This window comes from Hyla sarda, chromosome 6 (genome assembly GCF_029499605.1).
Source record: "Hyla sarda isolate aHylSar1 chromosome 6, aHylSar1.hap1, whole genome shotgun sequence".
In the NCBI taxonomy this organism is placed as follows: Eukaryota; Metazoa; Chordata; class Amphibia; order Anura; family Hylidae; genus Hyla; species Hyla sarda.
The window spans coordinates 58015729-58042900 of NC_079194.1; the positions used below are offsets into that span (position 1 = coordinate 58015729).

The following is a 27172-nucleotide window of genomic DNA, read 5'->3' on the forward strand; positions in this document are numbered from 1 at the left end:
CTGAATCGCAAAGCATATACACACTGTGCTTCATATTTCCTTTTAAATAATGTAAAAAAACAAAACCATTTAACTACAATGGACCAGGATATCTGTCTCTGCCTGTGTATGAGCCTCTAAGGCTAGGTTCACACTACGGAATGTAATTCCACTTAGAAATTACAGCATGAACGTTTTAGGTTCCTTTGAACATCACAACATACAGATTGGACCAGTGTTTCCCAAACAGTGTGCCTCCAGCTGTTGCAAAACTACAACTCCCAGCATGCCCAGACCGCCGAAGGCTGTCTGGGCATTCTGGGAGTTATAGTTTGGCAACAGCTGGGGACACACTGTTTGGAATTCACTGACCTAAACCCTTCGACTATGTTCACACGGTGGAATTTCGGTGGCAGATGTTTCTGTAGCAGAAATCCAGATTCCGGAATCCGCAGAAAGAATAGACGTGTATACTCTTTCTGCGGAGTCTGCACGGAAATGCATTGCTGTCTATGAGATGGCGCATCTCCGAGTGGTCCCAGCGCCGGCGTATTCTGCCGGTGTAATTTTTCCATGCAGACATTCGCCTGTGTGAACATAGCTTTAAAAGGGAACCAGGGTTATTCAGCAGAGTCCCTGTGCTATCAATGGGATTCCACTGTACAGTGCACATTACAGAATTTCCGCCACCTAAATTATTATCTCTGTTTTTTTTGGTGGAATCCATCTGGAATACATTGGCGTACGGCAATGTATGCATGTTTTCAGCGCTGACCGATTCAGTCGGTTCTGGCTGCACTCGGAATCTAGAGCTAGAATTTTTCTGGCCACAGATTCCACAGCGTGACCCGAGCCTAAAATATCTTTTCCACACATATTACCACAGGCTTAATGGGGAGAAGTTTTCTACAGAAAATCGTTTCCATACTGTAAACCAGACGGGTGCAGTGTGACTGGCAGGCAGTAGATTTGGTCAACGTCCCTGCTGCACCCCAGAATCCGAGGCCAAAATAGTTACGTTACAAAATGATAAACAATAAATATTCCCAAAAATAAGTGTTCTGCTAATACAAAACTGTGTCTAAGCTTTTCAAGCCTTTGTTCATTCATATATAATGGCAGCCGGTTAAGACCGCCAGAAAATACCTGCATCTTGGGTTTGGCAATTAACCAACAACTGCACCAAATGGTTGACTTGGGTTCTTAAAGATGACAAAAAACATATGGGATAGCTGTTTGCCTACAAGATGGATGGATGCACAGGTCAGCTGAGTGTGCATGTTTAAATTTAATTTAATCTCCGGCGAAAAAAAACGTATTCCCTATCCATAGGATAGGGGATAAGTAGCTGATCGCGGGGGTCTGACCGCTGGGGCCCCCCCCGCGATCACCGGGATGGGATCCCGCTGCTCAATGAGGAGCGTGTGCTGCAGCCAGCACGCGCTCCGTTCATTCCTTTGGGAGCTCTGAAAAGACCCGAGTACAGCTCTCGGGAATCATCGGCGCTGCTATAGAAATTAATGGAGTGCGTACAGTCTACCGGTAGACGACACGCGCTCCTTACTGAGAGCGCTGGGGTCCCGTCCCGGTGATCACGGGGGTCCCAGCGGTCGGATCCCTCCACGATCAGCTACTAATCTCCTATCCTGTGGATAGGGTATACGTTTTTTTTTCCCGCCGGAGTACTCCTTTAATTTTGGTAGCGGCTTGATATTTTTGCATTTTAGAATCCAATAAGCCTGACTTCTTCCCACTGTACTTTGTTGTGCTTTGAGTGGTAAAGGGAATATCTGGTCCTTTATAAACAAAGCTTCATAATTTTCTAGAAACTAAATGTTCTATAAGTTTGTTTAGGAAATTGTGTTTCTATTTTTATCATAATTTTCAAGGCCTTTGTCTGCAAATGGTGAATGAAGCCATTCTTGTTTTGGGAAACCTGCTGGGGTATCATTTTTATTACTATACAATTTCTTAAGGGTTTTGCTTTGACTTATTTTTTATTGATGGCCTATCCTCTGGATAGGTCATCAATGTCAGATCCGTAAAGGGCTGACATTCTGCACCACCAACGATCAGCCATGGTGCCCACATACACAAAGAACAGAGCCAGAAGCAGACAGCTCCACACATTGTGTAGTTGCCATGCTGGGGTACTGCAGCTCAGCTCCCATAAATTTCAGTGGAAGCCAAGCCCTCAGTGAGGCCATATTCACACCTCAAAATTTCCGTGCGGAATTTCACTTGTCTATTCACAGGGCGGAATTTCCGCCTCAATTTAAAGCCCATAGACTTCTATGGGATTCCGCACTCCCATTCACACTTCTGAAATTCTGCTTGCGGAATTCCGCAAGCGTAATTTCAGAAGTATGAATGGGAGTGCGGAATCTCATAGAAAACTATTGACTGTAATTTAAGGCGGAATTCCGCCAGTGGAAATTCCGCCATGTGAATAGACCCTAACATTGAGAGAGCATAAGGGCTCATATGGACTTATTGTATCCTCCTTCGGTTAGCAGCTCAATGGTAGGAAAGTTCTAAGAACGCCAGTTTGGAAAGTTGGTTCATTTTATGTTTAGGAAACATCAGTGCAAAATTGTCCACAGCTTTTAACCTTCCTCAGAACTTGGCGGCATTGCCCTCTCAGTTAACCCTTCCCACTTTTCAAAAGTGACCAGAGAGGCGAAAAGTCACTAACTCTAGAACAAATAGGTATCATGTGGCCCAGTTGCACAATTGCCCCAAAATTAAATTTGTTACCCGAGAGCAAACACATTGGATAGTACCATTGCAATCTACAGATTGTCTGGATTAAAAGGGGTTATCCAGAAAGATAAGACAAACAGAGCTAATTTCTTCCAAAAACAGCACCACACCCGTCCTCAGGTTGTGCGTGGTATTACACCTTGGCTCCATTCACTTCAAATCTGCAGCTTCAAATATGTGCAAGATACTGTATGTGTGAATACAACCTAAGGGTAGGGTCACAGGTAACAGATCTGCAGCATATTTCACGCTGCAGATGTGCCATTGACAAACCCTATAGTGTGCCTCCTGCTGTGCTTGCTTTGTTTAATTGTAGCAGCAATCCGCCGCTACGAGCAAATACACAGGGACATGTGAGTCGCTGTGCGCATGTACAGTGTACTCCAGACATCATGGGAGGGGGAGCGACCGATGTCTGTGAGTACACTGCGCATGTGCACAGAGACTCGCAGTTCCCTGTGTGCACGCGCGCTCTAAGCGTTGGATTGCTGCTACAAGCAGTCAAAGCAGAACACACTTTAGGGGTCGGACATCGACGAATCTGCAGCGTAAAATACGTTATGTGTGACCCTACTCTTATGGTCTATTCACACGTACAATATCCTGCGCAAATTTGATGCTGTGTTGAGTCAGTTAGTTTACATTAAAAGCTGCAGCATCAAATCCTCTGCCCAGGATACAGCACATGTGAATACACCCTTAAAGGGGTACTCAGTTCAAAAACATTTTTTTTAAATCAACTGGTGCCAGAAAGTTAAACAGATTTGTAAATGAGTTCTATTAAAAAAATATTTACCCTTCCAGTACTTATTAGCAGCTATATGATACAGAGGCAATTCTATTCTTTTTAAAATTTCTTTTTTTGTCTTGTCCACAGTGCTCTCTGCTGACACCTCTGTCCGTGTCAGGAACGGTCCAGAGCAGGAGAAAATCCTCATAGCAAACCTATGCTGCTCTGGACGGTTCCTGACATGGACAGAGGTGTCAGCAGAGAGCACTGTGGACAAGACGAAAAAGAAATTATTTAAAAAGAATAGAATTTCCTCCGTAGCATACAGCTGTTATAAGTACTGGAAGGGTAAAGATTTTTTAATAGAAGTAATTTACGGATCTGTTTAACTTTCTGGCACCAGTTCATTTAAAAAAAAAAAAATAAAAGGTTTTCCACTGGAGTACCCCTTTAAGATATGTTATAGTTTTGTCCCCCAAAATTTTTATATTGCTCAGTTTTATCCTTTGTGGGAGCAGAAGAAGGGGGAAGAACAGTGGCCGTGAGATATGTCCATGTAGAAAGTTTCACTCCTTAAAAGGGGTGTTCCAGGCAAAAACTTTTTTTATATATATATCAACTGGCTCCGGAAAGTTAAAACAGATTTGTAAATTACTTCTATTAAAAAATCTTAATCCTTCCAATAGTTATTAGCTTTTGAAGTTTTCTGTCTAACTGCTCAATGATGATGTCACGTCTCGGGAGCTGTGCATGATGGGAGAATATCCCCATAGGAACTGCACAGCTCCCGGGACGCGAGTCATCAGAGAGCAGTTAGACAGAAAACAACAACTCAACTTCAGAAGCTAATAACTATTGGAAGGATTAAGATTTTTTAATAGAAGTAATTTACAAATCTGTTTAACTTTCCGGAGCCAGTTGATATATATAAAAAAAAAAGTTTTCGCCTGGAATACCCCTTTAACCCCTTAAGGACCGGAGGTTTTTCCGTTTTTGCATTTTCGTTTTTTGCTCCTTGCATTTAAAAAATCATAACTCTTTCAAATTTACACCTAAAAATCCATATGATGGCTTATTTTTTGCGCCACCAATTCTACTTTGTAATGACGTTAGTCATTTTGCCCAAAAATCTATGGTGAAGCGGGAAAAAAAATCATTGTGCGACAAAATGGAAAAAAAAAGGCTGTTTTGTAACTTTTGGGGGCTTCCGTTTCTACGTAGTACATTTTTCGGTAAAAATGACACCTGATATGTATTCTGTAGGTCCATACAATTAAAACGATACCCTACTTATATAGGTTTGATTTTGTCGGACTTCTGGAAAAAATCATAACTACATGCAGGAAAATTAATACGTTTAAAATTGTCACCTTCTGACCCCTATAACTTTTTTATTTTTCCGTGTATGGGGCGGTATGAGGGCTCATTTTTTGCGCCGTGATCTGAAGTTTTTAACGGTACCATTTTTGCATTGATAGGACTTATTGATCACTTTTTATTCATTTTTAAATGATATAAAAAGTGACCAAAAATGCACTATTTTGGACTTTGGAATTTTTTTGCGCGCACGCCATTGACCGAGCGGTTTAATTAATGATATATTTTTATAATTCGGACATTTGTGATACCACATATGTTTATTTTTATTTACACTGTGTTTTTTTTTTTATTGGAAAAGGGGGGTGATTCAAACTTTTAATAGGGGAGGAGTTAAATGATCTTTATTCACTTTTTTTTTTTCACTTTTTTTTTGCAGTGTTATAGGTCCCATAGGGACCTATAACACTGCACACACTGATCTTCTATGCTGATCACTGGTTTCTCATAAGAAACCAGTGATCAACGATTCTGCCGGATGACTGCTCATGCCTGGATCTCAGGCACTGAGCAGTCATTCGGCGATCGGACAGCGAGGAGGCAGGAAGGGGCCCTCCCGCTGTCCTGTCAGCTGTTCGGGATGCCGCGATTAGCCGCGGCTATCCCGAACAGCCCGACTGAGCTAGTCGGGAACTTTCACTTTTAGCCGCGCGGCTCAGCTTTGAGCGCGCGGCTAAAGGGTTAATAGCGCGCGGCGCCGCGATCGGCGCTGCGCGCTATTAGAGGCGGGTCCCGGCTTCACTATGACGCCGGGCCCGCCATGATATGACGCGGGGTTACTGTGTAACCCCGCGTTATATCAGAAGAGCAGGACCAAGGACGTACCGGTACGTCCTTGGTCCTTAAGGGGTTAATATTAGAAAAAAATGGAATAAATAGCAGCTTGGTAGAAGAATGATCTAAAAATATAATAATCCAAAATGACAAGGCTGCTGGGAAGGATTTAAGAGCCACATTGTTTTTATTGTCTACATATTATCCCAGTGTTTTCCAACCAGAGTGCCTCCAGCTGTTGCAAAACTACAACTCCCAGCATGCCCGGACAGCCTTTGGCTGTCCGGGCATGCTGGGAGTTATAGTTTTGCAACAGCTGGAGGTACCCTGGTTGGAAAACACTATTATCCTATAGTCTTAAAGGGGTAAAAAAAAAATTTATAAATCAACTGGTGCCAAAAAGTTAACCAGATTTGTAAATTTGAAAAATCTTAATCCTTATAAGTACTTATTAGCTGCTGAATGCTACAGAGGAAATTCTTTTCTTTTTGGATTTCCTTTCTGTCTGGCCACAGTGCTCTCTGCTGACACCTCTGTCCATGTCAGGAACTGTCCAGAGCAGCATTTGTTTGCTATGGGGATTTTCTCCTGCTCTGGACAGTTCCTGACATGGACAGAGGTGTCAGCAGAGAACACTGTGGTCAGACAGAAAAGAAATCCAAAAAGAAAAGAATTTCCTCTGTAGTATACAGCGACTAACAAGTATTGGAAGGATTAAGATTTTTTAATAGAAGGAATTTACAAATCTAGATAACTTTCTGGCACAAGTTGATTTAAAAAAATAAGCTACCATTACAGCTGTCAGATGAGCGTTCGTTTCGGTCGACAGCTATTCCTAGTAAACTCTCATATACGTGCACAATCGTTTCAACCAGATGTCCGTGTGTTCTTAATAGGAAGAGAAGAATAAGCCGCTGCTAGACTACTGTGGTTGTGGCTTATCTACCTTGGGACAAAAGGATCAGGTGGCTTTCATGCTGCCTGAACCACAGGTCCTCAGGGTGGTCCCTATGGCAATCAGGGTGGACCCTGGTAGGCAGCATGAAAGTTTCAGGTTCCTATGAACATCACACCATACACATTAGACCAGTGTTTCCCAACCTGTGTGCCTCCAGCTGTTGCAAAACAAAAGCTCCCAGAAAACCTGGACAGCTAAAGGCTGAAATATTATTCAAGTAATCCGCTAAAATTAGCAGCAAGGAACAGCAGAAACTCAAGTATCAGACAAAGGCAGATCAATCACTTTTATAGATAAAGAAGAAATTCAAGGGTCTATTCACATGTTGCAGTTTCATTATAGGTCACGGTAAAAAAAAATAAAGATAAATAAAAATATGAGGCTTTGCACAACTGATTTAACCGCAACAGGTAATGACCCCCTTAGAGCGAGTCCACATTTAGCAGCTTTGTTGTGGGTTTTGCCACAATTTTCGCCCTAAGTACAGCTATGTATCAAATTGACAAAATGACCCATGGTGGCTTCTGGGCAGATTTTAGACCCCATGGACATCAGATAAAGGAGTTATCCAGGCTTGACCTATCCTCGGGTTTAGATCAGTGGGGGTCCGACTCTAACCCCCCGCCATTGGCTATTTAGCACCCAATCACACTAAGTATTTTACAAGCAGAATTCTGCTCCAGAAATCCACTCGGAAATTACATTGCAGCAGCCTTCCATTGTTTTCAATAGGATTCTGCTGCACCATTCCAGATCCCAGGCTCTGCCGAAAGAATGAACATGTTCATTATTTGGCGGGACCCGCTTGGAAATGTATTGCTGTCTATAGAGATGGCATGTTTTTTTGGGAGCGGTCCTAGCGCAGGAATATCTTGTCAGTGCTCTATTTGTGGAATGTCCGTCCATGTTTTCCGGGCAGACGTTCTGCAATATTTCCGCCATGTGAACATGCCTAATTAAGAATTAAAGGGATTATCCAGGGATAGAAAAGCAGAACTCAAAATTTTTTGGTAGTGTGAATAGACCCTTATTGTTTACATCAGGTTTGTATTCGCACACATCATACTTTCTCTACTGTAGCAATGCCTCATTGCGCTGTGATCTCTTTAAATAGGTGCTGGGTGTCGGACCTTCCCCAGATCTCAACTTTCTTAAAATTCTATAAAAAAAAAAAAATCCCTTTAAAAACACGACCATTTAGCACAGCACCATTCAAAACAACGCTCTTAATTCTGTTTTAGAGGTTACATTTTCTCGAGCGTAAAAAAACATAAAATAAGAAAAAAATTTAAGAGAAACCCAAAAAACAAAACACAAACACATTTTCTGATATTTTACAAAAAGAATTAAAGAGCTCAGAGCCATAGACCCAATGGTTCAATCTTCTACTTGTGTTTCTGTATCCAGCATTAGAACAGTTTTTGTTACATCTTGGTTCAGACCGGAATGATGTTGGCACGTGTATTGTTCAGTAAGGCTTTCTCCACTATACGCACACAACGTTACCCTCGGCCCACCGTTATAATTCTGACCGAGATCGCGTTATTCGAGGGCCTTTCCGGATTTCTTTCCGCTTCTCTTCCTTACGTCTTCGTTTCTCCTCTTCTTTTATCGCTTTCTGAAAGGCATCTGTATTGGGTAAAAACTAGGAAAAAGACACCCACAATTACATTTAAAACACCAAAAAATGGCATCTTAACAGTTGTTAACGCAAATTTATAAACACTTTCTATAAGGCCTGGTTTACACCGCGATTTGTGCCTCTAAGGCAGTGTTTTTCAACCAGGGTGCCTCCAGTTGTTGCAAAACTACAACTCCCAGCATGCTGGGAGTTGAAGTTTTGCAACAGCTGGAGGCAACCTGGTTGAAAAATACTGATCTAAGGCATGGAAAATGTGAAAATGATTTGCCAATGGAACCATTCTTAGAGTCTATTAACACAGCAGAATTTGCGCCAGGGCAATTCCGCCTCATATGAAAGCCCAATACACTTCTATGGGATTCTGCACTCCCGTTGACCTTTCGGAATTTCCGTTTGCGGAATTCAGCAAGCAGAATTTACGAAGTGTCAACGGGAGTGCAGAAACCCATAGAAGTGTACTGGTCTTTGAGGCGGAATTCCGCTGGTGGAAATTCCGCAGTGTGAATAGACCCTCAGAACAATGCCAGGTAGAGGTTTTGTGCTTGTAGCTTCTGGGGCTGTGGTCAAGAGCCCACCATTTGTATACAAAAAAAGGAATCTTGTAGCAGCACACAAGTAAAGTGAAAAAATGGGGATTCATTCCATAAAAAGTGTTTTCACAGCAAGCGACGTTTCGACCAGGCTCTCCTAGTCTTGAAAAAGATTAGGAGAGCCTGGTTGAAACGTCACTTGCTGTGAAAACACTTTTTATGGAATAAATCCCCATTTTTTTCCCTTTACTTGTGTGCTGCTACAAGATTTCTTATATAATTAAAAAAAATTAAAGGATCACCAAGATAACACATCCTAGATCTGAATGAAGGAACGAATCATATGAAATACTTTCGTCTTTATATAGTTGAATGTGCCGACAACAAAATCACACAAAAATTATCAATGGAGATCATATTTATCAACCCATGGAGGTCTGGATATGGAGTCACACTCAAAATCAAAGTGGAAAACCACACTACAGGCTGATCCAACTTTATGTAATGTCCTTAAAACAAGTCAAAATGAGGCTCAGTAGTGTGTGTGGCCTCCACGTGCCCGTATGACCTCCCTACAACGCCTGGGCATGCTCCTGATGAGGTGGCGGATGGTCTCCTGAGGGATGTCCTCCCAGACCTGGACTAAAGCATCCGCCAACTCCTGGACAGTCTGTGGTGCAATGGAGGTTGGAGCGAGACATTATGTCCCAGATGTGCTCAATCGGATTCAGGTCTGGGGAATGGGTGGGCCAGTCCATAGCATCAATGCCTTCCTCCTGCAAGAACACACTCCAGCCACATGAGGTCTAGCATTGTCTTGCATTAAGAGGCACCTAGGGCCAACCGCACCAGCATATGGTCTCACAAGGGGTCTGAGGATCTCATTTCGGTACCTAATGGCAGTCAGGCTACCTCTGGCAAGCACATGGAGAGCTGTGCGGCCCCCCCCCCCCAAAGAAATGCCACCCCACACCATTACTGACCCACCGCCAAACCGGTCATGCTGGAGGATGTTGCAGCCAGCAGAACGTTCTTCACGGCATCTCCAGACTCTGTCACATCTGTCCTATGTGCTCAGTGTTAACCTGCTTTCATCTGTGAAGAGCACAGGGCGCCAGTGGCGAATTTGCCAATCTTGGTGTTCTCTGGCAAATGCCAAACTTGATGCACGGTGTTGGGCTGTAAGCACAACCCCCACCTGTGGATGTCAGGCTCTCATACCACCCTCATGGAGTCTGTTTCTGACCATTTGAGTGGACACATGCACATTTGTGGCCTGCTAGAGGTAATTTTGAAGGGCTCTGGCAGTGCTCCACCTTGCACCTCCTTGCACAAAGGCGGAGGTATCGGTCCTGCTGCTGGGTTGTTGCCCTCCTACGACCTCCTTCACGTCTCCTGATGTACTGGCCTGTCTCCTGGTAGCGCCTCCATGCTCTGGACCCTACACTGACAGAGAGAGCAAACCTTCTTGCCACAGCTTGCATTGATGTGCCATCCTGGATGAGCTGCACTACCTGAGCCACTTGTGTGGGTTGTAGACTCCGTCTCATGCTACCTCTAGAGTGAAAGCACCACCAGCATTCAAAAGTGACCAAAACATCAGCAAGGATGCATAGGACCTGAAAAGTGGTCTGTGGTCACCTCCTGCAGAACCACTCCTTTATTGGGGGTGTCTTGCTAATTGCCTATAATTTCCACCTGTTGTCTGTTCCATTTGCACAACAGCATGTGAAATTGATTGTCAATCAGTGTTGCTTCCTGAGTGGACAGTGTGATTTCACAGAAGTGTCATTGACTTGGAGTTACATTGTGTTGTTTAAGTGTTCCCTTTATTTTTTGGAGCAGTGTATTTACTTCTGAATGAAATCCAGTTGCAAATTTTGTGGAGATCTGTAACAATTTTACAATTTTGGGTTCATTGCAGATTTCCCATTTAAAATTCCACAGCACATTAGCAGCATATATTGACAGAACTAATATTTTCCAAAAACAGCACCACGCCAGTGCTCAGGTTGTGTGTGGCATAACAACTTAGCTTCATTCACTGCAATGAGCTCAACTGAGGACAGGGGTGTACCTTTTTATTTATTAATTTTTTTTTTAAAGAAATCAGCTCTTTTTTTCTTATCCTGGATAACCCCTTCCATGTGTGAACAGATTATAGTTAGGCTAAGTTTCCACTTGTTTTTTTTCTGGCAGTTTTTGGATATCTGCCACTGCAGTTTTTCATCCAAAGCCAGAAGTGTATTCAAAAGGAATAGGACATATAAAGGAAGGACTTACACTTCTCCATTATGGATCCACTTCTAACTTTGGCTCAAAAACTGCAGTGGCAGTTTTTCAAAAACGGACAGAAAAAAAAAAAAAACAAGTGGAAACTTAGCCATAGGGAACCAATCTCTTCAATACTTTTATCCAAAAGCATAGATGTACTTTAAAATCTACATAACCAAGTAAACTTACCTCCATATTTTCACTCCTAAAGGGATTTCGATAATCGGGGGACTTTTCACTAATGCCCAACTCCTGAGACATCTGCAATAAGAAGTTATATGTAACCATAGTATACGCTGCTAATAAAGCTCTGTCTATATACTGCACCTATACTACACTGGAATCTGCTGTCATAAAATTAGATATATAAAAAACACATACAATATCAGGCAAGGATAAAAAACTAAAAAGGTAAAGATCACAACCCAAAGGTTTACAGTTTTCATGTACTGTGGCTTTTGTAGTGAACACTATGACTAAAAGTATGTGACCCCTGACCATTGCATCTATATGAGCACAGACAGGGGTTCTTTACTAGAACATCAGGTGGTCATGGTGAACTCTATAAAAAAGATCAGAAAGGGCCTGGATGCATTTTTGGAGACTAATATTACAGGTTATGGATATATGGACAGAACGTTGATCCAGGGATTTATTCTGATCACCATATTGGAGTCGGGAAGGAATTTTTCCCCTGGTATCGGGAAATTGGCATTGGCCTCATAAGGACAATAGGGACAAAATAGGGTTATTCAGTTGAACTTTATGGACTCTGAACTATTTTCAACCTTAAAAGGAAATTCGTCACCAGTGTCACCTGCACTAACCTGTTGGTACGGACAGGTAGTGCAGGGGACACTGATGACAACAGTACTTACCTTGTCCTGCTCTATGCAGTTGTTCTCCGTTATCTTCAGCTCCGGGCCCGGCTTGGAGCATGGGCGGAGCTTAGTGACATCACTGCTGCTGCTCTCTGCTGGGTCCTGCTGCTAGCAAACAGCAGCTGTAACATCACTAAGCTCCGCCCATGCTCCAAGCCGGGCCCGGAACTGAAGATACCAGAGAACGACTGCACAGAACAGGACAAGGTAAGTACTGTTGTCATCAGTGTCACCTGCACTACCTGTCCGTACTGACAGGTTAGTGCAGGTGACACTGGTGACGGATTTCCTTTAAGAACTATGTAACTTTATATTAACACAAATATTGGATTATGACATACCAGGCCAAGAAGCTGGGAGTGAGGACCGTCATCAAAGATGCCACTCAGATTACAGAAGCCAATACCCCACCGAATCAGGTTGTTCCAATTGGAATTTCGATCAAAGTAATGGTGAACGATCTTGGGAAAACGTAGGACGACATCACCAAAGAAGGCGGAATTTTCCACAGTGTGTGAATAGGCTGCAACATAAAGCAGGTATTAACAGCCAGCATTATAACACTTCATCTGAACAGCCGCATCACATACTCTGCCAATGACCGATCTCCTTCAGACATTTTTCCTTCTCAACAAACCTGCCAAGAATCAGAAAATGAAGCTGACAATAGCCGCATTCTTATTTCTTTCCAGAAAAATCTGCCAGTGTTGCGGAACAATTCTTTGCGAGATGAGATTATTATTTCCTTTATACCCTAGAAAGTCACACAATTGGGTTTCATGCCCTTTACATTATATTTCTATGCCTACTGTACTGGAGAATAGAAACATTTAAAGAAAAGCAATTTCTTTATTTTATCATTAGCTTTCAGAACATGAGAATTATTATTAAAGAGAATGAGTCATTAGAAGTGGACATTATTTAAAGGGGTACTCCCGCCCCTAGACATCATTGGATAGGGGATAAAATGTCTGATCGACGCAAACTCCCTGCTGCGTTCATTTAGAGAGTCGAGTGCAGCAGCGGTGGCTCGTTACGTCGCGACCACACACCCTCAATGCAAGTCTATGGGAGGGGGCGTGGCCTTGACGTCACGAGCCTCTGCCCCGCATTGCCAGTCATCCGGCACGGAGCGAAGTTCAGCAGCAGGACCCCCACGATCAGACATCTTATCCCCTATCCTTTAGATAGGGGATAAGATGTTTAGGGGCGGAGTGCCCCTTTAACCTTTTAAAAAGGGTAAAACATAAACCCACTGGTAGCCTATTCTGTGGTTAGGTTATCAACAGCTTATTGGCGGGGTGTTGACACCTGGCCCTCCCACCGATCAGCTGTTTTTCACAGCCGTGACACCGGAAGTAAACACTTTGTAGGGGGCTGAAAGCCTAGGCTCTATACATAGTAGTGGAATTAAAGGAAAACTCACAGCCGGATTACCTGCACTAAACCCAATACCTGAGGTTATAGTGAAAAAGAACCGGATTATAACGAGGTATCACTTACCTGGATATGTGTTCCAGTTTCAGAGATACCCATTGCTAATAGCCAGCTTTGCACAATAGAGGCAGAACCTGGCGTACCCAAAAGCCATAATTTACTCCTTTCCGTTGTTTTTATTTTTACTAGTGCAGTTTTAGGGTAGAGTCACACGTAGCACATCCGCAAAATATTTGACGCTGCAGATGCGCTGATGACCGTCGCTAGATTGAGCTCCCTGCTGCGTGCTCCCTGCTGCGCCCATGTGTCCTGTGTGTCTGCTCATAGCAGAAATCCACTTCTATGAGCAGACACACAGGGATTTGCAGGTCTGTAGTAAACTGCGCGCAGTTTACTACAGACTTGCAGATCCCTGTGTGTCTGATTGTGGAAGCGGATTGCTGGACACATGGGCACAGCAAGGAGCTCAATCTAGTGATGGTCAATAGCACATCCGCAGCGTATTTCATGTGACTCTACCCTTACAGTACATTAAAGTTATTATTACCTTTTAAACCATTGCACCAGGGGACAGAGGACCAATCAGATGGCAGAAGGATTATCTGTCAAACACCTTATATGCTGCAGCAGCTGCTGTACACTGTATCTAATAGGTTTAGCTGCCAGGATCGGCATCTAATGGATTTAACTACCAGGATCGGCGTCATCTCTGATCAAAGCATTTGTGTAATACAACCCTGCTGCCAATCTTGTGGGTCCCCTGACAGCATCCACGAGATCACCATGACAAAAAAATAAGTTGTGGTATGGCATGCTGGGAGTTATAGTTTTTCAACAGCTGGGGGCACTCTGGTTGGGAAATACTGATCTTTATAAAGAAAAATCTCAATGATCACAGGCAGTTGGAGTGCTGGAATTTTCTGTTTTGTGTAGCTCACTTTTATACTTTGCCTGGGGTGGTTTAGCAGATGACATTTTTTAAAGGTACTAAAAAGTGATGCATTTTTTTCTCACAATCTGGTACCCTTCTCTCTTTACATGAAGGGAATTCTCACTTAGGCTATGTTCACATGGCAGAATTTCTGCATTTCCACACAAAAAGCAGACTGCGGATTTTTCGCAGTTCCGTGGAACCTGAGCTGAATTTCTGTGCTTTCAAAACACACATTTCACTTGAATTCAGAGTTCCATTAACTTTAATGGGGCTCTAAACGGAATTGCAAAAATTCCGTTGTGTAAACAGTGGAATCCCCATAGAAATTAACATGCAGTAAATTTTGCGGAATTTTTGAGCAGTGTTTTAGCCTCAGACTGGTCCAAAACTGAAATATGCAAAATAGATGCCATATATCTAGAAATGGCTGCACATAAAAAGGCTTCTACTTGTATATGCATAATGTGTTACTAATCCGCAGCATGGCCATACACATCTTACACCAACAATACATTGTACTGCAGTATACATTGTGCACTTCTCCCTCCTCGCAGTCTATACACCCATCATACATAGCCTAGAACAGCTCTATAGAAGATGCTGACCCCATAAACATGATCAGAATGCTTACGCTTCATACGATGAATTGTTTATAATATAAATATCAGTGAATTCTCCTTTGTAGCACTTTATATCTAACCTATCTTACCATCTTTAATCTTCTCATCTATGGGGAATGGACCATCAGGCTGTATTCCTGCTGCAATGAGAACAGCTCAGGAGTCCTCCAGCACCTGGTACGACACAAAATATTATCATAGTGCAAAGCTAAAGGTAATCTGTATTTCCTGCTAAGAGACACCATTGAATCATACTACGGAACTTCCGTGCGTGGAATTGTGCTCCGGAATTACGTTGTATAAAACTCAACATTGGAGTGCATGGGCCTTCCGCGGTCCCATTCACACTGCAGAAAACTGCTTCTGAAATTGATCCGACAAAAAAAATGAACAGCAGTGGCCACCAGACGGAATCTCTGAGAGGAATTCCTGATTAGAATTACGTGTGTGGATATTCTGTAGTGTGAACATATCCTTAGGGTATAAAAGCAAACTTAACCATTCCTGAAGCCGATGGTGGAGCCAAGCTGCCCAAGTGCCTGGCATGGTTTCTTGTTCACACTCGTCTCCCTCTTTGATTGATGTAAAGAGCCTCGAATGTCTAACTAGGAGGGACTAGGAGGTGGGAGCAAGCGAGGAGGCGTGCCAAATTGTGGCACTTAAGCAGCTCAGCCCCATCTTCTTGACACTTGGCTGAAAAAAAAAAAAAACGTTCTGACATCACTATCACCTCCCTTAAAGGGAAAGTTTACTTTTATAGCAGCTCTTCTATGGTTGGTTACTCCATCACCTAAATAAGAGACAACTCTTTTCACAATGATCACATGATGCTCAGGTCCCGCTCCTAACAAAATAAGCTACAGGGGAAAAGTACTATTGATTAGTGGCCAATAAGATGAATAGCTATCCTTGTTATAAAAACATGGCGTAAGTCTGCCACAATGGGAAGCATTTGTGGGGCAATGATACCTGGTTAAAAGCCACCTTTGGGACATCAGTCTGGGAAGTGCGTGTTTAGGGACTGGACGGAATGACTAAACTCAGATGACTCTTCACCAGTAACTTACACACAGTGCATGCTAAAAGTTTACTTTCTACATTACCCAACATTAGGCAAATGATACAGGGGCATCATCACAATACTGTTACCATCCAGTATAATGGCAGAGTGGCAGGTTGGGGGCCTAGAAATTGGTGACCTTTACCAGATCTGATCGATGATCTGATCGGTGGAGGTTCTGAACATCAGACTTCCACCATCAAACATGAAAGGAGATAAAAAGCAGAGCTGATTTCTTCAAAAACTGCACCACATTAGTCTGCAGGATGGCTGTGGTTTAGCAGCTCAGTTCCATTATTAAAGTGAATAGAGCCAAGTTGTTAGCCACAAACAATCATAATTTTTTTTAAATAGAAATTAGCTATGTTTCGCTATTGCTGGATAGCCCTTAAAAGTCTCCGCAATTTTGGCAGGACTGGGACTACCTTATGAATATGGAGGTGTGCTGACTCTCCCCTACAGATAAGTTCAGGGAAAAGGAGGATCAGGCATGTTGACTTTCAACTCCTGGTTATCTTAGACATATATGGCAGCAGCTTTTTTTTTAATTTTTTTTTTTTTTTTTTTACCTTAAATAGGTACTCCGCCCCTAGACATCCTATCCTTTGTATAGGGGATAAGATGTCCCCCTGTGATTTTTCCTGCAGCTCCCTCCCATAGGCTTACATTGAGGGGGCGGAGCCGTGACGTTGCGATACTCCGGCCCCTTTATTGTGAGTCATCAGCCACGGAGCAAAGCTTTGTTCCATGCAGCTAATGACTGGGGGGCTGCAGGAGAGATCACGGGGGTCCCCAGCAGCGGGACCCCCGCGATCAGACATCTTATAGGGGATGTCTAGGGGCAAAGAACTCCTTTAACCTACAGAACACATGCACGCTTAGCTTAACCAAGCATACTTGTGTATAGAAAGGGCAAAAGCATTCAGCTATTGGAGGGGTATGACTGCCTAAAAGGGGTCCTCTAGAGGGAAAAAAAAATGGTGACAGAAAAATTATACAGATTTTCCAATTACTTCTATATAAAGATCTAAAGCTTTCCAGTACTCATCAGCTGCTGTATGCTACAGAGGAAGTTGTGTAGTCCTTTCCAGTCTGATCACAGTGCACACAGTTTCTGACACGGAAAGAGGTGGCAGCAGAGAGCACCCTGTCTGACTGAAAAGACTACATGACTTCTTCCAGGACATCCAGCAGCTGATAAGATTTTTAAACAGAATTTACAAATTTGCATAACTTTCTGTCACCAGTTGATTTGAAAACATATGTTTCCTTTTTGGAGTACTCCTTTAAGCCTGAATACTATATCATGGAACAGTATATTTGTGATGCCTATGCCGCTTTAGTCTTTTTGCCAAAAGATCTCATAAAGATGAGAAAGGTCACTGGTATGGAAAGAATCTCACCTTGAAAAGCCCCTTTAGCATTATGTCAATAATCTTGTACTGCTGGTTGACATCATTTAGTTCAATTAGGTTGTTGAGGGCATTGATCTGATCCTTCCTCTTCACCTCAAAAAGCTTCTTATCTGCAATCTGTCAAGGCCTAAATAGCATAAACGAACTTTACAGAAAATAATCATTACAGTACAGTAAGTGCAACTACAACGTCATATAGTGTGCTAAATACAACAAGAAGCTAAACATGTCCAGAATTAAGACAAATATAATTGTGCATCAACGCACACAGGCAAATTACACTTTGATACCATCTAAATTAGTTAGAAGAATCTGCCATATGGTGTTATATAAAGTATCTAGACATGTGCTGCTTTACATAGTTACATAATTAATAGTATGGTTGAAAAAAAAGACACATGTCCATCAAGGTTAACCAAGGAATTGAAGGGAAGGGGTATGGGGGGATGCGATTTTATATTTCTGTGTAAGAATTAAAGGGGTACTCCAGTGAAAAACATCTTTTTTTAAATCAGCTGGTGCCAGAAAGTTAAACAGATATGTAAATTACTTCTATTTAGAAATCTTAATCCTTCCAGTACTTATCAGCTGCTGTATGCTCCATAGGAAGTGGAGTTGTTCTTTTCTGTCTGACCACAGCAGTGCTCTCTGCTAACACCTCTTTCCATGTCAGGGACTGTCCAGAGCAGGAGAGGTTTGCTATAGGGATTTGCTCCTACTCTAGACAGTTCCTGAGACAGACAGATGTTAGCAGAGAGCACTGTGGTCAGACAGAAAAGAAATGTAAAAAGAAAAGAACTTCCTCTGTAATATTCAGCAGCTGATAAGCACTGGAAGGATTAAGATTTTCACTGAAGTACCCCCCCCCCTTTAATGTTATTTTGTTTTAAGAATGTATCTAACCCTGTTTTGAAGCTTTAAACTGTTCCTGCTGTGACCAGTTCCTGAGTTAGACTGTTCCATAAATTCACAGTTCTTATGGTAAAGAAGGCTTGTCGTTCCTTTAGACTTTATTTTTAAAAATATTTAAATGGACACTGTCAGATTAAAAAAACTTTTTATATGTTGGACATCTTGACAAAACATTAACCTTTCTCATATAAACTGCTCAAAAAAATAAAGGGAACACTAAGATAACACATCCTGGATCCGAATGAATGAACTAATCGTATGAAATACTTTCGTCTTTACAGAGTTGAATGTGCTGTCTTGAAAAAGACTAGGAGAGCCTGGTTGAAACGTCACTTGCTGTGAAAACACTTTTTATGGAATAAATCCCCATTTTTTTCCCTTTACTTGTGTGCTGCTACAAGATTTCTTATATAATTAAAAAAATTAAAGGATCACCAAGATAACACATCCTAGATCTGAATGAAGGAACGAATCATATGAAATACTTTTGTCTTTATATAGTTGAATGTGCCGACAACAAAATCACACAAAAATTATCAATGGAGATCAAATTTATCAACCCATGGAGGTCTGGATATGGAGTCACACTCAAAATCAAAGTGGAAAACCTCACTACAGGCTGATCCAACTTTGATGTAATGTCAAAATGAGGCTCAGTAGTGTGTGGCCTCCATGTGCCCGTATGACCTCCCCTACAACGCCTGGGCATGCTCCTGATGAGGTGGCAAATGGTCTCCTGAGGGATGTCCTCCCAGACATGGACTAAAGCAACCGCTATCTCCTGGACAGTCTGTGGTGCAACGTGGCATTGGTGAATGGAGCGAGATATGATGTCCCAGATGTGCTCACTCGGATTCAGGTCTAGGGAACGGGCGGGGCAGTCTATAGCAATGCCTTCCTCTTGCAGGAACTGCTGACACACTCCAGCCACATGAGGTCTAGCATTGTCTTGCATTAGGAGGAACCCAGGGCCAACCGCACCAGCATATGGTCTCACAAGGGGTCTGAGGATCTCCTATCGGTACCTAATGGCAGTCAGGCTACCTCTGGCAAGCACATGGAGGGCAGTGCGGCCCCCCAAAGAAATGCCAACCCACACCATTACTGACCCACCACCAACCCGGTCATGCTGGAGGATGTTGTAGACAGCAGAACGTTCTCCACGGAATCTCCAGACTCTGTCACATCTGCTCAGTGTGAACCTGCTTTCATCTATGAAGAGCAAAGGGTGCCATTGGCGAATTTGCCAATCTTGGTGTTCTCTGGCAAATGCCAAACGTCCTGCACGGTGTTGGGCTGTAAGCACAACCCCCACCTGTGGACGTTGGGCCCTCATACCACCCTCATGGAGTCTGTTTCTGACCGTTTGAGTGGAAACATACACATTTGTGGCCTGCTGGAGGTCCTTTTGCAGGGCTCTGGCTGTGCTCCTCCTGCTCTTCCTTGCACAAAGGTGGAGGTATCGGTCCAGCTGCTGGGTTGTTGCCCTCCTACGGCTTCCTCCACGTCTCCTGATGTACTGGCCTGTCTCCTGGTAGTGCCTCCATGCTCTGGACACTACGCTGACAGACAAAGCAAACCTTCTTGCCACAGCTCGCATTGATGTGCCATCCTGGATGGGCTGCACTACCGGAGCCACTTGTGTGGGTTGTAGACTCTGTCTCATGCTATCACTAGAGTGAAAGCACCGCCAGCATTCAAAAGTGACCAAAACATCAGCCAGGAAGGAAGCATAGGAACTGAGAAGCGGTCTGTGGTCACTACCTGCAGAACCACTCCTTTATTGGGGGTGTCTTGCTAATTGCCTATAATTTCCACCTGCTGTCTGTTCCATTTGCACAACAGCATGTGAAATTGATTGTCAATCAGTGTTGCTTCCTGAGTGGACAGTGTGATTTCACAGAAGTGTCATTGACTTGGAATTATATTGTGTTGTTTAAGTGTTCCCTTTATTTTTTTGAGCAATGTACTTCATAAGTTTTAATTTTATTTTATTTTTATAGAAATCATGGCTTATAAAAAAATAAAAAAATAAATAAATAAATAAGAAAATAAAAACACCACTAGGGGTCTCCATACCATCCAGAACATAAATCCTGTACTGCTGCAGCATCAACTTTGTACTAGCCGACGCACAGGCTGGGACAAAGTCCAGCAAGTGAGGGCGGGAGTAGCACTCCTCTGTGCTCACTCCTGTAGACTGCAGTATGAAAACAGAGAGGAGGGAATTACTGAGCAGCCTGCAGTGATTGGATGAAGAGACCCAGCACAGCAAGCTCCAATAAATATTGGAGTGAAAAATCACAGAATTGTGAGAAAACCGTCACATACAGGTACAGACACTATATTATGAACTACACTAACTTTACAGCCCCCGTAGCATAGTCAAATAAAAAAAATCCTGGAATAACCCTTTAAGAAATATTACACGGCCAAAACTTTTCAAGATAAAACTGAGATTAGAGCTTTCCATGCTTAGTATTCCCAGGCAGGAGACCATCAGGAATGATCCCTGGGGGGCACAGAGTTCTGCCCCAACATTTTAGTGATCAGTGAAAGATTCAGTCCCCCGAACTCCGATTCTGCAAAACTTCTGACATGTTACTTATAATGGGTGCCCTTTAAGATAAAACAATGACCCAGATTTATCCGTGCAGTCTAAACCCTATTCACATGCCAGCATTTGGTCAGTATTTTCAGGGTAAATCCAACAGAGAAACCTATTGAGAAAAAAACTATATTGGCATGTTCACAATGGACTGAACTGCTGAGGATTTGTTACAGATTTTCTCAATTAAAGGGGTAGTCCAGTGATGAAAAACATATCCCCTATCCTAAGGATAGGGGATAAGTTTGAGATTGCAGGGGGCCCGACTGCTGGGGCCCCCCACAATCTCCTGTACGGGGGCCAGGCTCGCACAAAGCGGCGGCCGACACGCCCCTCTATACAACTCTATGGCAGAGCCAGAGATTGCCAAATGCAGCGCTCCGACTCTGCCATAGAGTTGTATTGAGGGGGGTGGTCAACACGCCCCCATGCCGCGGGCTGTCAGCGCCCCGTACAGGAGATTGCGGGGGGCCCCAGCGGTCGGACCCCCCGCGATCTGAAACTTATCCCCTATACCTAGGATAGGGGATAAGTTGTTCACCAATGGATATCTCCTTTAACCTCAATAGGAAATTGAAAATCGAAAAACAGATCTGAAGCATTTTAGTTTCATATAAACTCTTATGTATACCGCCACATATCTGACCCATATCCATTCATCTCAATGGGTCAAGCATAGTTAGTAGTGACTATGTATGTATGGTGCATTCCTAACATATATTGTACTATTGTGGGACTCCAAAGTGCAGGCGAAGGGCACATTTGAGTTCTACAAAAAAGCAAAAAAATTAAAAATAAAACAACAGTAGAAACAGACTGAACGTTGGAGGAGATTTATCAAAACCTGTGTAGAGGAAGCGTGGTGCAGTTGCCCATAGCAACCAGATTGCTTCTTTAACTTTTGAATATGCCTGTGAAATATAACAGAAGCAATCTGATCGGTTGCTATGGGCAACTGCACCACTCTTCTGCTCAGGTTTTGGTAAATCTCCCCTATTGTCACAATAACTCACTGAGATGAACGGGCATAGCTCAGATATGTGGCAATATACATCATCGTATACATCGTTTGCTTGTGTGCCCTAGTAGACCAGTGTTTTCCAAACAGTGTGCCTCCAGCTGTTGCAAAACCACAACTCCCAGCATGCTGGGAGTTGTGGATTTGAAACAGCTGGAGGAAGGCTGTTTGGAAAACACTGTAGTAGACTACATCCAGTCCACCGAGATGAATTGGCGCCGGTTGGGTATGCTTCCGTACACATCAGTGCTCTGCCCATATATACAGCCCACATACAACTTCAACACAATATTAATTTACCCAGAAGGAGGCAACAAAGGTACCCCAGTTACTCTTTAATCTTAAACTTTTTATTATTATTATTTATTTATTTTTACATTAGTCAGAGATAAAGTTTATATGGTGTGCCACAGTGCCCGGGGGGGGGGGGTCACACCTCTCTTACACCATAGCACACATCATAAATGTTTTTTTTTTTTTTTTTTGTCGCGTTAAGACAGATGCATTAAATAGTTCTGTCTGGCATGAGGGGGACACACACCCTTGACACTTGAGCATCTACAATACATAATAATATGATTTTATATATAAATATATATATATATATATATATGTATATATAAAACATTTTTTTTTTAAACGTGCCGCGTATTTTGGTGCATTTCTCTTCCCAAATCAAAAACCACCCATTGACAAGTCGTCCCCAACACTCCTATTTTACAACAGGAAGTACACCCCGAATATATCTTAATAGGTATCGGAGAGCAGCGGCAGACGTAGAGTACTAGCGACTACAACTCCCAACATTCAATGAAGAAGAGAGATCTGACCATTCCACAGAGTTTTCTCTTAACCCAAGTGGCGGCTGCAAAAACCACAACTCCTATCATGTCCTGACAACCTTAAACAGCATCAGATGGCAACTACTAACTACTCCCATCATTCAATAAGAGCAAGATCTGTGACCATTCTGCAGTGTTTCCCACTAGCCAGGGCAGCAGCTGCAAAAAACAATGGCGACTACAACTCCCATCATTTCATAAGCGCAAGATCTGTGACCATTTTACAGTGTTTCCCAGCCTGAGGTTGTGCAGCAGCTGCAAAAAACAACAACTCCCATAATGTGAAACTGTGAACCATCGCCCAAGGCTGTGTAGCAGTTGCAGAACTACAACTCCCATTATGCCCTGAAAGACTTCGGCTGTCAGGGCATAATGAGAGTTGTAGTTTTGCAACAGTAGTAATATAATATACTTGAGGGGACCCCCCGGGGACCCCCATACACCATACATGTGACATCTATGTCCCCTCAAATATATAATAAAAAAAAGTGGAGTTTCCCTTTAAGAAATCGTAAAACGTGACCGCCTCGCTCGTGCCCCTCACCGTCAATGTCTCCCAGGGTGAGCTCATCCCCGAGTTCCGTCAGCGTCTCCATGTTCTCCATACTGGTAAAAGCAATACGTCGCTCCCCGCCCGGGGAAGCCTTCGCCTTCTCGCTGCTACTGTCACTTTCCTTCCGAACTCAACAACCTGTCACAGGCGAAACCGACGCCATGTTCCTCCCCGCACCGCCCCTCCGCTGGTGATGACGTCAGCCGCCTTACCCCCCTCCACTTTGCGTGCCTAGCCTCGTTGCGCGGACACATAAAACCATAGGCGAAGCACGATGATTGAAAACGAGGCTTGGTTTTCCTTCCCTGGACGCCAGGCGTGTGTGAGGGTGTGAGGGTTGGGAGGCTCTGAAAGCCCCGCTCACTCCTCTTGTAATAGCGCGTGCTGGTTGTTTTGTTGTCAATGAGACCAGGGCTCGCCGACCAATGGGAAGGCTTGGCGTGCTGTGGGGTGATGTGACGTCACCGATCAGGGGATCTATATTTGCATATGAGGCCGCGGCGCCTCCACACACAAAACTCACTCCGTTGTGTCTCCCGCCGTCGTGGAGACTGACAGCTGTGAGCTCGTGGTTAACCCGTTATGTGCCAGTGAAGGGGAATAGAGCCCCAGTTCACATTCCGAAACCGCGCAAAGCCGCCCTGACATGCGGTTCTCACATAGGTGCACTATATGCATGACTCCGTATTGTGTCCATACATCAGGAAATGGCATAAAAATAGACAAGATTTACTAAACCCAACTCTTAACCCCTTGAGGTCACAACCTATTTTCATTGTTATGTTTAACTTTTTCCTCCTCGTCTTTTAAGAGCCATAAGTTTAAATAGGTATTCGGGGATTTTTTTTAATTATTTGACTATGCTACAGGGGTTGTACAGTTAGTGTGGTTCATATAGTGTCCGTACTTGTGTTTCATGGTGGTTTTGCAATTCTTCTGTGATTTTTGCCCCAATGTTTATTTTAAACAGCATACAAAATTATTCAAGTCTCAGGCTTTTCTGGGTTGCAGTGCAGCCGAGACATTACATCACTAGTCAGTGTTCAGAGGGAGCTTGTCTTTGCTTCAATGGAATGGCACCCTGGTCAGAAAACACTGGTATTGTGTTTCAATGGGTGGGGTGGCTGATATATAGTAGGGAGAAAAGCGATCTCACAAACAAGAAACTATGGGATTTGTAGACTGAGAGAACGAACTCCAACAGGTAGCAAGTAGCCAGTTCACAAAAAGATAGCCACAGCATTATGGTAATCTCACAACCTGGGGTGTAGCTATAGAGGTGGCAGTCGCATCGGGGCCCTGGTACCTAAGGGGGCCCCAAAGCACATCTTCCCCATAAGAGACCAGTATTATAATTGGCAAATGGGGCCCTATTTCATATTTTGCATCGGGGTCCAGAAGCTGCAAGCTACACCTCTGCTCACAACATAGCCAATTAGCCTCAAGACAAGCAAAGATCCTTCCTAAGCATGTCCAATACTGTCTGGCAGGTACGTACTAAAATCACTTTATGGTGGATAACCCTTTTAACCCCTTAACAACATAGGATATAAATGTACGTCCTGGTGCCATGGTAATTAACCCCTTAAGGACCAAGGGCGTACAGGTATGCCTTTGCTCCCTGGTACTTAAGGACCAAGGGCGTACCTGTACGCCCGTGGGAATTTCGGTCCCCGCCGCGCGCCGGACGGGGACCGGACCGGGGTGACTGCTGATATCTATCAGCAGGCACCCCGTGCAAATGCCCAGGGGGGTCATCAAACTTGCGATTTGCGGCTATTCCGGGTCATACGGGTCTATAGTGACCCGTTAACCCGGAAAATAAAGGGGTTCGCGGATGTCCTAGACACCCACGATCCCCTTGAAGCAATAGGAGTGAGGTGGCAGGGGTGCCACCCCTCCTATCTCTGCTATTGGTATTCTAGACGCGACCACCAATAGCAGATCGGGGGCGGGGGGCTTTACTTTCGGTTTCCCCGTTCTGCCCACCCACAATAGGCGGGGCAGGACGGGGAAACCGACAGGGACCGGCGCCGAAGATCCACTTACCCATCGGCGACGGCAGCCGGCGAAAATCAGCGGCGGCAGCGGGCGACGATCGGCGGAAGAAGAGGACGGCGACGCAGCTCCCTGGATCCGACAGAAGCCGGTGAGTTACTTAGCAACATCTCGAGGGCTACAGTCTGAGACCACTATAGTGGTCTCTAAACTGTAACCCTCCAGATGTTGAAAAACTACAATTCCCAGCATGCCCAGAGAGCTGTTTAGGCATGCTGGGAGTTGCAGTTTTGCAACAGCTGGAGGTCTACAGTTTGAGACCACTGCACAGTGATCTCTAGACTGTGCACCTCCAGATCTTGCAAAACTACAACTGATAGCATGCCCACACAGCAGTTTGCTGTCTGGGCATGCTGAGAGTTGTAGTTTTGCAACATCTGGAGGTCCACAGTTTGGAGACCACTGTGCAGTGGTCTCTAAACTATAGCTCTCCAGATGTTGCAAAACTGCAACTCCCAGCATGCCTAAACAGCTGTCTCTGCATGCTGGGAGTTGTAGTTGTGTACCTCCAGCTGTTGCATAACTACATCTCCCAGCATGCCTTTCGGCGATCAGTACATGCTGGGAGTTGAAGTTATGCAACAGCTGGAGGCACACTGGTTGGAAAATACTGAGTTAGGTAACAGAACCTAACTGAAGGTTTTCCAACCAGTGTGCCTCCAGCTGTTGCAAAAGTACAACTCCCAGCATGCACGGTCTGTCAGTGCATGCTGGGAGTTGTAGTTTTGAAACAGCTGGAGGTTTGCCCCCCCCTTGTGAACGTACAGGGTACATTCACACTGCGGGTATACAGTAAGTTTACTTCAAGTATGAGCTGCGGCAAATTTTTCGCCGCAGCGCAAACTCCTAGCGGTAAATTCACTGTAAACATCTGCCAGTGTGAACGTACCCCAAAAACACTACACTACACTAACACATAATAAAGGGTAAAACACTACATATGCACCCCCTTACACTGTCCCCCCAATAAATAAAAAAAACGTATTGTACGGCAATGTTTCCAAAACAGAGCCTCCAGCTGTTGCAAAACAACAACTCACAGCATTTCCGGACAGCCACTGACTGTCCAGGCATGCTGGGAGTTTAGCAACAGCTGGAGGCACCCTGTTTGGGAATCACTGGCGTAGAATACCCCTATGTCCACCCCTGTGCAATCCCTAATTTAGTCCTCAAATGCGCATGGCGCTCTCTCAATTCAGGCTTTTTTTCCTTTTACCCCTTATGAAAAAGAAAAGTTGGGGTCTACACCAGCCTGTTAGTGTAAACAAAATTTTCTTTTTAGGCTCAGGAGTGAGAGGGCACCATGTACATTTGAGGCCTAAATTGGTGATTTGCACAGGGGTGGCTGATTTTACAGCAGTTCTGACATAAACCCAAAAAAATAAATACCCACATGTGACCCCATTTTGGAAACGACACCCCTCACGGAACGTAACAAGGGGTATAGTGAGCCTTAACACCCCACAGGTGTTTGACGAATTTTCATTAATGTTGGAGGGGAAAATGAAAAAAAAAAATTTTTTTCACTAAAATTCACCCTAAATTTTTCATCAAGGGAAAATAGGAAAAAAGACCCCCAAAATTTGTAACCCCATTTCTTCTGAGTAAGAACATACCCCATATGTGGATGTAAAGTGCTCTATGGGTGCACTACAATGCTCAGAAGAAAAGGAGCGCCATTGGGATTTTGAAGAGAAAATTTGTCCGGAATTGAAGGCCACTTGTGTTTACAAAGCCCCCATGGTACCAGAACAATGGACCCCCCCCCCACATGTGACCCCATTTTGGAAACTACACCCCTCATGTA

General features: G+C 43.8%; 1 pseudogene; it reads right to left on the reverse strand.

The window, feature by feature from the left end:
- Positions 1 to 6278: 6278 nt before the first annotated feature.
- On the reverse strand, positions 6279 to 23435 carry LOC130275631 (coiled-coil domain-containing protein 134-like; annotated as a pseudogene).
- Between the last annotated feature and the right edge of the window lie 3737 nt (positions 23436 to 27172).